Below are 11,162 nucleotides of genomic sequence, written 5' to 3' on the forward strand. Positions count from 1 at the left end.
CGATCGAATCGAATTCAAACCGGGCCCAAGGCTCAACCCATTCACTTTCTTATAAGTGGCTTCAGCCATTTTTCTCTCAAGCAAAAGGGAATTCACACAGAGGAAGAGAGAAATTAACGTCGAGAAAACCCCAACCTTCACCATCGAAATTCAATTGTTCATAACTTTCAATCTGGAGCTCCGATTGATGAGTCGTCAGCGGTCATGTGTTCGTCTCAGAATTTTCTTTAATTCTACCTGAACAAAGTGGTAAGAAATTTGTATTTTTTGTCCAGTTCATTTTCTCCTCAAATTCGTAGGTTTTGAATTTAGATATTGAGGAATTGAATGATTTTTTGATGGTTTAGGTGAATTCTAGCAGCGAGTAATTACTGAATTTTGTCCAATTGATCCGTGGGTAAGGTAAAAAACTGTTAAACCCTTGTGAATCATTGAATTAGTAAATCCTATGATGATTATAGTGATATTGTGTGAATTAGATTATATTCTTGTTGATTGGAGTTCAATTTGACGGTTTGGAATGAAATTCAGGTGATTAAACTTGAGAAATTGACGTCTGAAAGTTTGGAGCTTGTGAAAAGAGAGGTTTTTGAGGTGTTCCAAGTTTAGGAAGGAATCGACTAAGGTATGATTTCGGTTTCTCGTAGTTAATGTTTAATGTCACGTAAAAACTTAAGCTAGAAGACCTGAAGATAGGAATGAATTGAATGAATTATTGATGGATTGTGAATATGGTTTATGATGTATGTATAAAGGATGAATGAATTTATATGTGTTGGATTATGACTTTGATCGGTATAAAATAATGGCGATTGTTGATGTGTTGAGGATTGATGGCGAATTTGTGAAATTGAATTGAATGGATTGGTTGAGAGATGTGAGAGTCAGTTTTGTAAGCAGTTTGATATTAAAGTTGGTTGTTTTTTTAACAAGATTTAATATTGAAATTGGTTTGATTTTGAAATAATTTGATATTAGGAATGATTTGAATGACTGAGAGGTGTTTGGTTTGGTGGTTGGGACTTTTAAAGGGTGACAAAAGTCTAAGTTTTAGAGGAGATGCTGTTGAAATTTTTATGAAAAATGGAAGTTTCGTTTGAAGTGGTTATTTAGAACGATTTGGTTTTAGGGAGTTTATGATTTGATTTTGAGTTATTAAGAAAACAATTACGTTTTGAGTTTGATTTATTTAGAAAAGAATGAATTAAGTTTTGAGTATGAATTTTTTATCAATGATGATGACATTGGGAGTAATTGTTGACCCTCTGTCGCAAGATGTGACTGTGCACTTTAACTCCTCGGGTTCCTCCATGGGCATATATATATATATATATATATATATATATATATATGAATTTGAGCTTGGGTGTCTCACTCATGGATAAATTGAGCTTGGGATTTTTCCATGGAATATTAAATTATTGAGTTTGGAGTTTGACTCCATGGAATATTATTGAGGTTGGAGTTTGACTCCATGGAATATTATATTTGAGATTGGAGTTTGACTCCATGGATATTATTTTTGAGCTTGGGATGCACGCACAGAGGGAAAGTCCAACGGTTAACTACTTGGATATATTGGGCTGGCTATATAATATTAACCGACAGATAAGACTCATCAGCCATAGGATATGCATACATCATATGCATTTGTTTGTTTCGTTTGAGTGTGCATTGTTTTGGTTTGCATAACTGCTTAACTATGCTTATCTGCTACTTGTTCTGCTTGCTGTAATTGCACCTCTATCTGTATTTTTCTTGTTTGAATTGTATGTGTATATTTTCTGAGAGACCCCTTTTGGCGGAGGTGTGGGGAGGGTTGTTCCACTGGTGATTTGGAGGATTGGAAGAGATAGAAAGTGGAGTGTTAGGTTAAAGTTAGATTCAGAACTTGAAATACCTTAGATAACTTACTTAATTTCTGGTTTAGTTGAATCTTTAAGCTGAAATCTGAGTGTCGGAGTTCTAGGAATGCCTCTGGCTTTACTGGGACCTTTTATATTAACTATGTGGGAATCTTTACCATGCTGAGAACAGGATCATTCTATACATTTTTCTATTGTTTTTTAGATGTAGGTCGAGAGTCACTTCGCTTAGCAACTGGAGTTTCCTGTGCAAGTGAAGTTTGGTTATCCTGGGTTGTTGTATTTTGTATTGATGCTATGTATATATGTATATAGATTCTCCTCCGTATATATTTTATGTTTGTCCCTCCTAGAGGTTGACTTGGAGACACATGTGTTTATTCTGTAGTTTTAGTTACATTATGGGTTGTATAAATATATAATTACATACTTTGGCCAACCTTAGTTTCGCAGGTCGAGTCTGGAGCTTGATATCTGTATTTTGGAACTCCGATCTGTATATTGTGTTTTTAGCTTTCTTTTGATCTTACCTATCCGTTTTACGATTAACCTTGCGAGTGTGACATGATTTTCTATTTTCGCTTTTGCTTAATTTTTTCTTCAAGGCTCCTAATTATAAATTCTTTCAACTATATTTATGTATGTATTTTACTTTTAGAGGTTGTAATACCTTAGCACCTCTACTTTACTAATTAAGCGTAAGGCTCTGTGTGGTAGGGTATTACACAACCCTCTAAAGCCTTATCCCTCTTCAATTCCATTTCTAATTTCAACCACCCATCTCTATTCCATGGTGGCAGCTTCCTCCTCCTTTGCCACCATCGCCGCTCTTCCATCCCTTCGCACCTTCGCCTCATCCCCACGCTCTCCTTCCCAACTCTCCCTCTTTTCCAAACCCTCATCCATTACCAGCGCTTGACTTTTTGCAATATCAACACCATCTATCAACCCTAGATGTGACGCGATTTCACAGGGAAATGGGACCCCTCTAAAATCGATCTTTTCCACTCCTTCCCCTCTCGAGCTACTCAAGTCTTCTGAAACTAATAGTAAGTCTTTCGAATTCCACATCAAAGTTTCAATCTTTTCAAGCCCAGGAAACTGACGATATATTATAGGAGAACGTGGTTGCTCCTTGCAGTCTTCTATGGCTAGTTGCTCGCAGTTGCTCACAGAGAACATGGTGAACTTTGTGATCTTGTCGATGGTCCCCTGGCTTCGTTAATCGTGGCACTGAGTGCGGCGTTCAACACAGAAGTGGGGCTTGGGGGGGCGATCTTGATGAGCTTGTTTTGGATGTTGACGAGGCATGAGTTTTGGTTTTCGATGTTCATGCAGGCTTGTGCAATCATGGAGTTCATGTCTTGGGTTTCGATGCCTGATGAAAGTGAAGCCTCAAATGATGAGGGTAAAAGCATGAGGATGAAAAAGAGATTAAGTAAAGTCATTATTATTTGCAAGAGTAGTGGAAAGGTAGTAGAGTATGTGTTCGTGTTTGTGTTGTTCAAAACCAGAGTAGTGGCGAAGAGCGGCGGTGGTGGCAGAAAAGGAGAAAGCTGCCACTATGGAATAGAGATGGCTGGTTGAAATTAGAATTGCAACTGAAGAGGAATATGGCTTTGGAGGGTTGGGGTGCCACGTAGGTTCGGATAATAACGAAGCAAGCGCATAACCAAAACAGGATAATTTTATCACACGGATGGCATCTTCCGTGGGTACAAGATCAGTTTCGATCTATTGTGGGAACATATGTCAACATTATCATCTTTCATGGGTACAAATGATCATTTATTCTAAAATAATGGGACTGGTTGGTCTTGGTTGTGGAAATTAAAGATTTCAAAAAAATTTAAGATGCTTATTTGGTTGGCGGTTAATAAGACCCTCCCAACTACTGTTTTTCGCTTTAGATAGAAAAGGTCTTGCTGATTCTAATATTTATCCTCGATATAACATGACCCGGTCCTACATTGTCTTAGGGAGTGTAAGGCAACCAAAGCAATCTGGAGTGTCTTGTTCTCCAGAGAAAGGACAATTTTTATGAGTGGTAGGTTAAGGAATAATATCAAGGGAAGAGAGTTTATCTTTTCATCAACAATTTGGTGGATTTGAAGACATAGATGCCAACATATTTTTGGTGCCGTTGTTGAGTGGTCTGATAGGAGGATGGCTAACCTAGCAAGATCTAAGGCAAATGAGATCCAAGGACAAAGGTTCTTCTTCTACTCGGCTAACTCTCCATAGCAAAGTTTGATTTGGCGACCTCCTCCATAGAATATGATAAAAAATTAATTGTGATGTTAGTATATATTATGATGAGTAGGGATGTGCATATTTTGGGTGTCTATTAAGGAATTATGCTGGTGCTTGGATTCTTGGTTGCTCTGGGGCTCTTCCTGTGTGGACCATAAAGAAGTGCAAACTCTTTGCGGTCTGGCATGGCCTTGTCCTACCGTGGGAGTGTGGCTTCCAACAAGTTATATGTGAAATATATAGTTTAGACGTCTTCCTTTTTCTGGGTGGTATTTGAAATTCTGATAATGCTTGTGACATAGATCTTATAAACAAAATTCAGGAGTTGCTGATTCGATATTAGAATGTTCAGTTTGATCTTATCAAGCGTGATGCTAACAATACTACTGATTGACTTGCCAAAGTTGGTGCAAAGGATAGCAGAGATTACCTGATGTGGTTAAAGCCTGTGAAGGCGCACTAGACCACCTTTTCTAGAGGGACGTTGCTAAAGCTTTTTAGCTTTTTCTCTTGTTGTCTTCTGGTTCTTGTTTAATTTGTTGATAATGATGTCGGGATGTCGTTTAAGTTACCAATCTAGGCGAGGTTAACAACCCCACTATGGTGAAAGTAGCTAAGAACCCATCTTGGTTGGCTAAGCCAAGGATGCACTTCTTACCCTCAAAAAGTCTAGAGAAAAATAAACACACAACTTATTTAATATATAACTCAATCAACTCATTCTCATAAGCAAAAGGGGTACATATGCATATTTATATTAAAAAAAAACCTTCATGACTTGGACAATGTGGAACTAAATTATAACACAATATAATAATTTATGCTAAACTAGGCTGCTTTAATTAACGACACAAATGTAAAGACATATGCTCTTGCATCATTCTCCCTGGGTTGGAAAGGGCTCATGCATTATCCTCCATGGGTTGAAAAAACCTCCGCTTGTGTTGGCAAAAGATTCTATTGGTGAGTGCATTTGGTCTTGAAAGATGTAAAAAGACATAGCTCAACTTGATTCTTTTGACCTTCTACATGTCGTAACGGAGTTAATATGATCTTCTTGCCATCTTTGATAAAATAGTATGTATTTTTGAAACCATCATGAATAGCTTGACAAGCATACTGTCAAGGACGTCCTAACAGTAAGTGACACACGTCCATCCGAATGACGTCACACCACACTTTATCCTTGTATTTACTTCCCATAGAAAATTGGATTAAATATCACTTTGTTACTTTAACTTCATTCTCCTTTTTTAACTACTGTAACTTGTAAGGATGAGGATGTAATTTGGTTGGAAGCTTAAGTGTGTCTATCATATAATTTGAGATAACATTTTCACAACTTTCGCTATCTATGATGACCTTGCAAACCTTATCTTCAACAGTGCATCTTGTGTGAAAGATGTTGTGGCGTCGCCAACTCTCGTCTTCTATTACCCTTGCAGTTAGGGGCGGAGTTAGACTAATTATTTAGGGGGCCGTGTTTAATAGTTTACTAAAAATATTTTATATTGCTATTTCTAATGATAAAATTAAAAAAATATATATATAATCTCAATTAAAGTAAGACAATAATATATAAAAGGTACCACTTACAATTTTGTATCATGAAAAGGCTATTTGACGTTTTTTTTCTATTTTTAAAATCATCTATTATTGAATTTGTGTTAAAAATATAGTTGCTAATTTTTTTTCTATATAGATGACCAAATTGTCTGCAAGAAATTCATCAACCATCTTACTTCGGAGTCTTGTCTTAACAATTTTCATTGTTGAAAAAATTCTTTCTGTTGTTATTGTAGACACTGGTAGAGTCAAAACAAGACGTATTAATCTATCAAATATGTGATAAGTTCTTGATTTTTCCGTTTCTTGTAACTTGTTGCACAATTAAAAAAGTGTACCAATGCCTTTCAAATGATTTGGTATATCATACTGATAATGTTGCAACTGAGATTTCAAAATATTTAGCTCATTAGAAGGAAAGTCAAGGGGATAAAACTTTTCAGCTAACTTGCTAATTTCTTCAATGTTAAATGATTTGAAATTGTCCTTAGGATCTAAAGCACAACTCAAAGTCAAAAGCTCTATTATTTGCTCATTAAATTTGTTATTCAACTCTTGTATCTGGGAGTCAATTGTTGCTAAGAATACATCTATTTGATAATGATGCTCAACTGTCATATTTGGTTGATGAGATCGACCTCTTTCAAAAACATATTGTGCACTCATATTAGGGACTTCAATTTTATGCTTTTCACAAAAATCTTTAACACTTGCCAAAAGATTGCACCATCCACCATCTTTTAATTGTTGAAAAAGTAACTTTGATGTAGAAAAAATATGCATTACGTTAAGAATATCTTGAGATTGTTGTTGTAGTGCTTGAAAAAGAACATTAGTGATTCCCATAATCTCTTTTATCAAGTGCAAAGTGAAAACAAATTCAAATGACAATAATATTTTACTAACACCATAAGACTCACCTCTTTGTGCATAAATTGTTCCGTCTTCAATGATATTATTGAGAACAATGTTGGTAGCAGTGAACATTTTTACCAAACTGTAAATAGAATTAAAGTGAGAGCTCCATCGAGTATCCCTAACTCTTTGTAAAGTGCTTACCTGATTCGCACATTTGCCTGTTTCTAATTCATTTTGAGCAACCAAGTTTGCATTTTCAATTGCTTGAGCTTTTTATAATTGATCATGTCTTTTTGAAGAAGCACTAACAATAGTGACAATAGAGTTTAATTGAGTAAAAAATTCATGAATTTGAAGTACCTCTCTTAAAGCTGCCACCAGTGCTAATTGTAACCTATGAGCAAAACAATGTACATAATATGCTTGTAGAGAATTTTTAAGAAACAAATCTTGCAAACCATTCCACTCACCCCGTATGTTGCTAGCACCATCATACCCTTGACCCCTAATATTTTCAACTTGAAGATTATAATGAGAAAGGACAAAAATCAATTCTTTCTTTAAAGTTGTTGCACAAATATCAGTGACATGCATAAGATCAAAGAATCTCTCTTTAACAAAACCATCTAGAGTAACAAATCTCAAAACAATGGTCATTTGCTCCTTTTTAGATTCATCTCTAACTTTATCAACAATAATACAAAATTTGGCATCTCCAATCTCTTCTCTAATTAAATTTGTCACCTTAGTAGCAAGAATATTTAGAATTTCTTTTTGGACATCATTTGTAGTATACTTAGCATTTTTTAGAGCATTTTTCAAAACATTCTTTTTTATTCTTTCTTTGTAAGATCCCAAAAATTTCAATATTTCCAGAAAGTTACCTATGTTGCTGGAACTTTGGCTTTCATCATGTCCTATGTAGGCACAACCTTAAAATGTCAACCATCTAATGCAATCTATAGATGCTCCTAGTTGAATTCGATTATTTTCAATCTCTTCTAATGTTTGCTTATGAAGAAGTCTGTCGATATGTTGTGATTGTTTCATCAAATCATCACATGATTTTAGCGCCTTATGATGGAATGTGTTGGGACTTTTGTTAATGTGATTCAAAAGAGCACAATCTTTTCCACTATTTACTTTCTTCTAATTCCTAAAATCATTCTCAATAAAAGCATTTGAACCCGTGTTGATTGAAGGTTTCTTAGCAAAAAGAAAGCATGAAAAACAATATATGGCATCATCTTCTATATAATATTCTAACCAAGATGGGAACAATTTAAACCATGAAGCTTGAAAATGACAATAATTTTTATCACCAAAAAATAGATAGTTATCAAGAATTGGTTGATTTGGCCTAACTTTAATATAAACTCGACGGATTTCATCTCTTTGATTTGGAGGAAACTTCCAAATTATTGGTCGCATTCCAGGATCTCTTTTCAAATAAAAAACATCCAATTGATCAGGAAGAAGTCGTGGACACTTTGAGCTATTCAATGAAAAACTTGAAGTAATGAAATTTGATGACCCCTCAAGTATGGAGTAGTAATAGTAGAAATATCTTCATCTCCTTGATCTATTCTTTTAAAAAATATATCAATAATTTTGAACTTACTCATAATTTAAATGGCCAAATAAGTTCCTATAATTAAAAGTATGTTTTGCAAAAAGTGAAAATTACAATCTATAATCTTTATAAAATATAAAAAGTATATTTCAATTTAAAATAAGATATTAAAATTTAAAACAATAGTACTAGCATTGTAGTATAAATAATGCAAAATTATAATTAAATAGTTAATTAATAAAAAAACTAAATAACAAACTAACGTATAATAACATAAATTTAATTAACAAATAATAGTAAACTAAGTAAATAATCAAATATATAAAAAAAACATAAAAAAATTAGGTAAGACTAATAGAAAAATAATAATAAAAAATATTAAACAAAAAATTACAACGCTAGATATATATAATTATTCTTCTTATCTTTTCATTCTATAACGTAACATTTACTAGTCCTTAAGAAATTGTAATATTAAATACAATTCATTTACTCTATTTTTGTTTGACTATGTCTTTGTTGTTAGTTCAATAATTTTCTTGAAATAAAAAAGAGTAAAAATAGAATTTTTTTTTTTTGAAAAAAAAAGTGAAGAACCACTTATTGAATTACTATCTTTTTTTTTAATCCGCAAAAAAAAGAAAAAAAGAGTTAAAGGGTTGAAGATAAAAAGATTAAAGAGATAAAGAAGGAGAAGAATAGAAAAAGTTGTTACTGCTGCAAAATAAAAGTAAAAATTTTGAGTGGACGAGGATATTGGAAGAAAAATAAAAATTTATATTTTATTTTGTAAATAAAGTGAGCTAGGCTTAAAACTATTATATTTTATTAACACTATATAAGAATGGATTTTTTTATTATGGATTAAAGGACTAATAAAGTAGCATTAGTTGAAAGTTTAGAGATAATTATATATATAGTTTTGTTAATTGTCATCATCCACTAATTTTATGAATCAAAAAATAAAATTTAGGGTGGGGCATTATCCCTTTCACTCCTATTTGTCTCTGCCCCTACTTACAGTATTCAAGTTTCGACAAACTACTAAAACTTTTCCACAATCGGCTAGAACTTCTTTAATAGCATAGTCAACCTCACATTCCTCCTCTTGCTCTTTCATTGGTTCTTTGTTTACCATTTCTTCGGTAAGAATAATAACCTTTCTATTTGGACAATCAGCAGCAATATGCCAAAAATCTTGACATTTGAAGTATTTCTTATCTGATGATCCACGATCCATGTTACTTTTAAAAGATCCTGCCCTCACTTCTTGTTGAACATCAAGGATGACTTCTTTGTCTTTCGGCAACTGAGTGTTATTCCTTTGTATCTTTTGCTTTTCAATCTTTAATGGTAGCCTAATGACATCATCCAAGGTCCAATATAATTGCAGCTGAACAACATCAAAAATTTTTTGACTCAGTCCTCCTAGATAACAAGCAATTGTTTGTTCTTCAGGCTCTTGAATGTCACATTTCATAAGCAACTCTTCAAAGTCTATTATATATTCTTCTACGGATAATGACTTTTGCTTTAATGTTCAGGAAGGAACTTGCGCTTGAGCTCAGACGCATTTTATCTCATGTCTTGATCTTTCTTCTTCCTTCTCTTTCTTGCTGACGCTTGAGATTCTCCCACTAAACTGATGCATGCTTGTTCAACTTGATTGCTATAAGCTTTACGCGCTTGTCGTCCAAAATGTCTTTTAACTTGAACACTCTTTTCATTGTACAAATCCAATCGATAAAATCATCTAGTTGGAGTCTTTCTTCAAACTCAGGAATATCAATTTTAATTCCTAAGTCTTTAGCTTTCGTGTGTCGTGCTCTTCTTGTGGACAAATCTTCAGACGAAGAAGAATAATGAAATGGATTTCCATTATCATCTTCGCTAGAATAATTATCTTCATTCTGCTTGTCATGATTCTTTTGAGCGGCTTCATATTTTGCAAGTTGTTCTTGCAACTCCTTAACTTGACGGCATAACTCCTCCATTTCAATCTCTTGAGTAGTTCTATGTTTTGGAGCCATCTTTTACTACTATGCAATGAGGTTGATGCTTGGACACCGATGTTATGATGATGATGATGATGACGATGATGATGGGAATACACCAATGATAATAATGATGGAAATGCACTAAGATCATCAATAACGGTAAAGGCACCAAAGAAGAGAAAATAACAATATTAGCCGAACTCCGCAGAAGACAATTTGCACTAACAACGACTCGTACTAATAGCGAGAGCACCTCACTAAAAATCCATACCCACGAATGAAATAAAAATTTTACTGGAATAAGATGATGACCGACCTTGCTCTGATACCAAATTGATGTTGAGACGTCATTTGGGTTACCAATCTTCGCGAGGGTAACAATCCCATTATGGTAAAAGTAGACAAGAACCCATTTTAGTTGACTAAGTTAAGGATGCACTTCTTACTCTCAGAGTCTAGAGAAAAATAAACACAGAGCTTATTTAATATATAACTCAATCAACTCCACCTCATAAGCAAAAGAGATATGTATGCATATTTATGCTAGTAGGGGAGGAAAAAATTTTCAAGACTTGGACAACGTGAGACTAATTCATAACACAATATAATATATGCTAAAATATACTACTTTAGTTAACGACACAAACATAAAGTCATATGCTCCTTGCATCAGATAATAGCAACATACAGTTCATAGAGTTAGGGACAATGACAATGATAATGACTAATGAGTATGGTTGGAGTTGGAGTTAAATTAGAGTTAATGTGTAGATTTCGATATATATTTAGGTTTAAAATTAGAGAAAAGTAAAACTGTGGAAAAAATTAATAATGACTCAGTATAAAAAAGATTAAGCGTAAGAATAGAATTAAAATTTATTTTCAAATAATTTTAAAAACAAAATTAAATTAAATTAAATTAAACGTTAATAATATTTTTTGAAATCTTTTAGCGACAAAATATGTACTTTGAAAAAATTAAAAAAAAAAGTGAATATCTGATTAAAGAAACTTGTTACAAAAATCACAAAATCGTCTGACTCATGAACA

This window comes from Arachis hypogaea, chromosome 2 (genome assembly GCF_003086295.3).
Source record: "Arachis hypogaea cultivar Tifrunner chromosome 2, arahy.Tifrunner.gnm2.J5K5, whole genome shotgun sequence".
Classification (NCBI taxonomy): domain Eukaryota; kingdom Viridiplantae; phylum Streptophyta; class Magnoliopsida; order Fabales; family Fabaceae; genus Arachis; species Arachis hypogaea.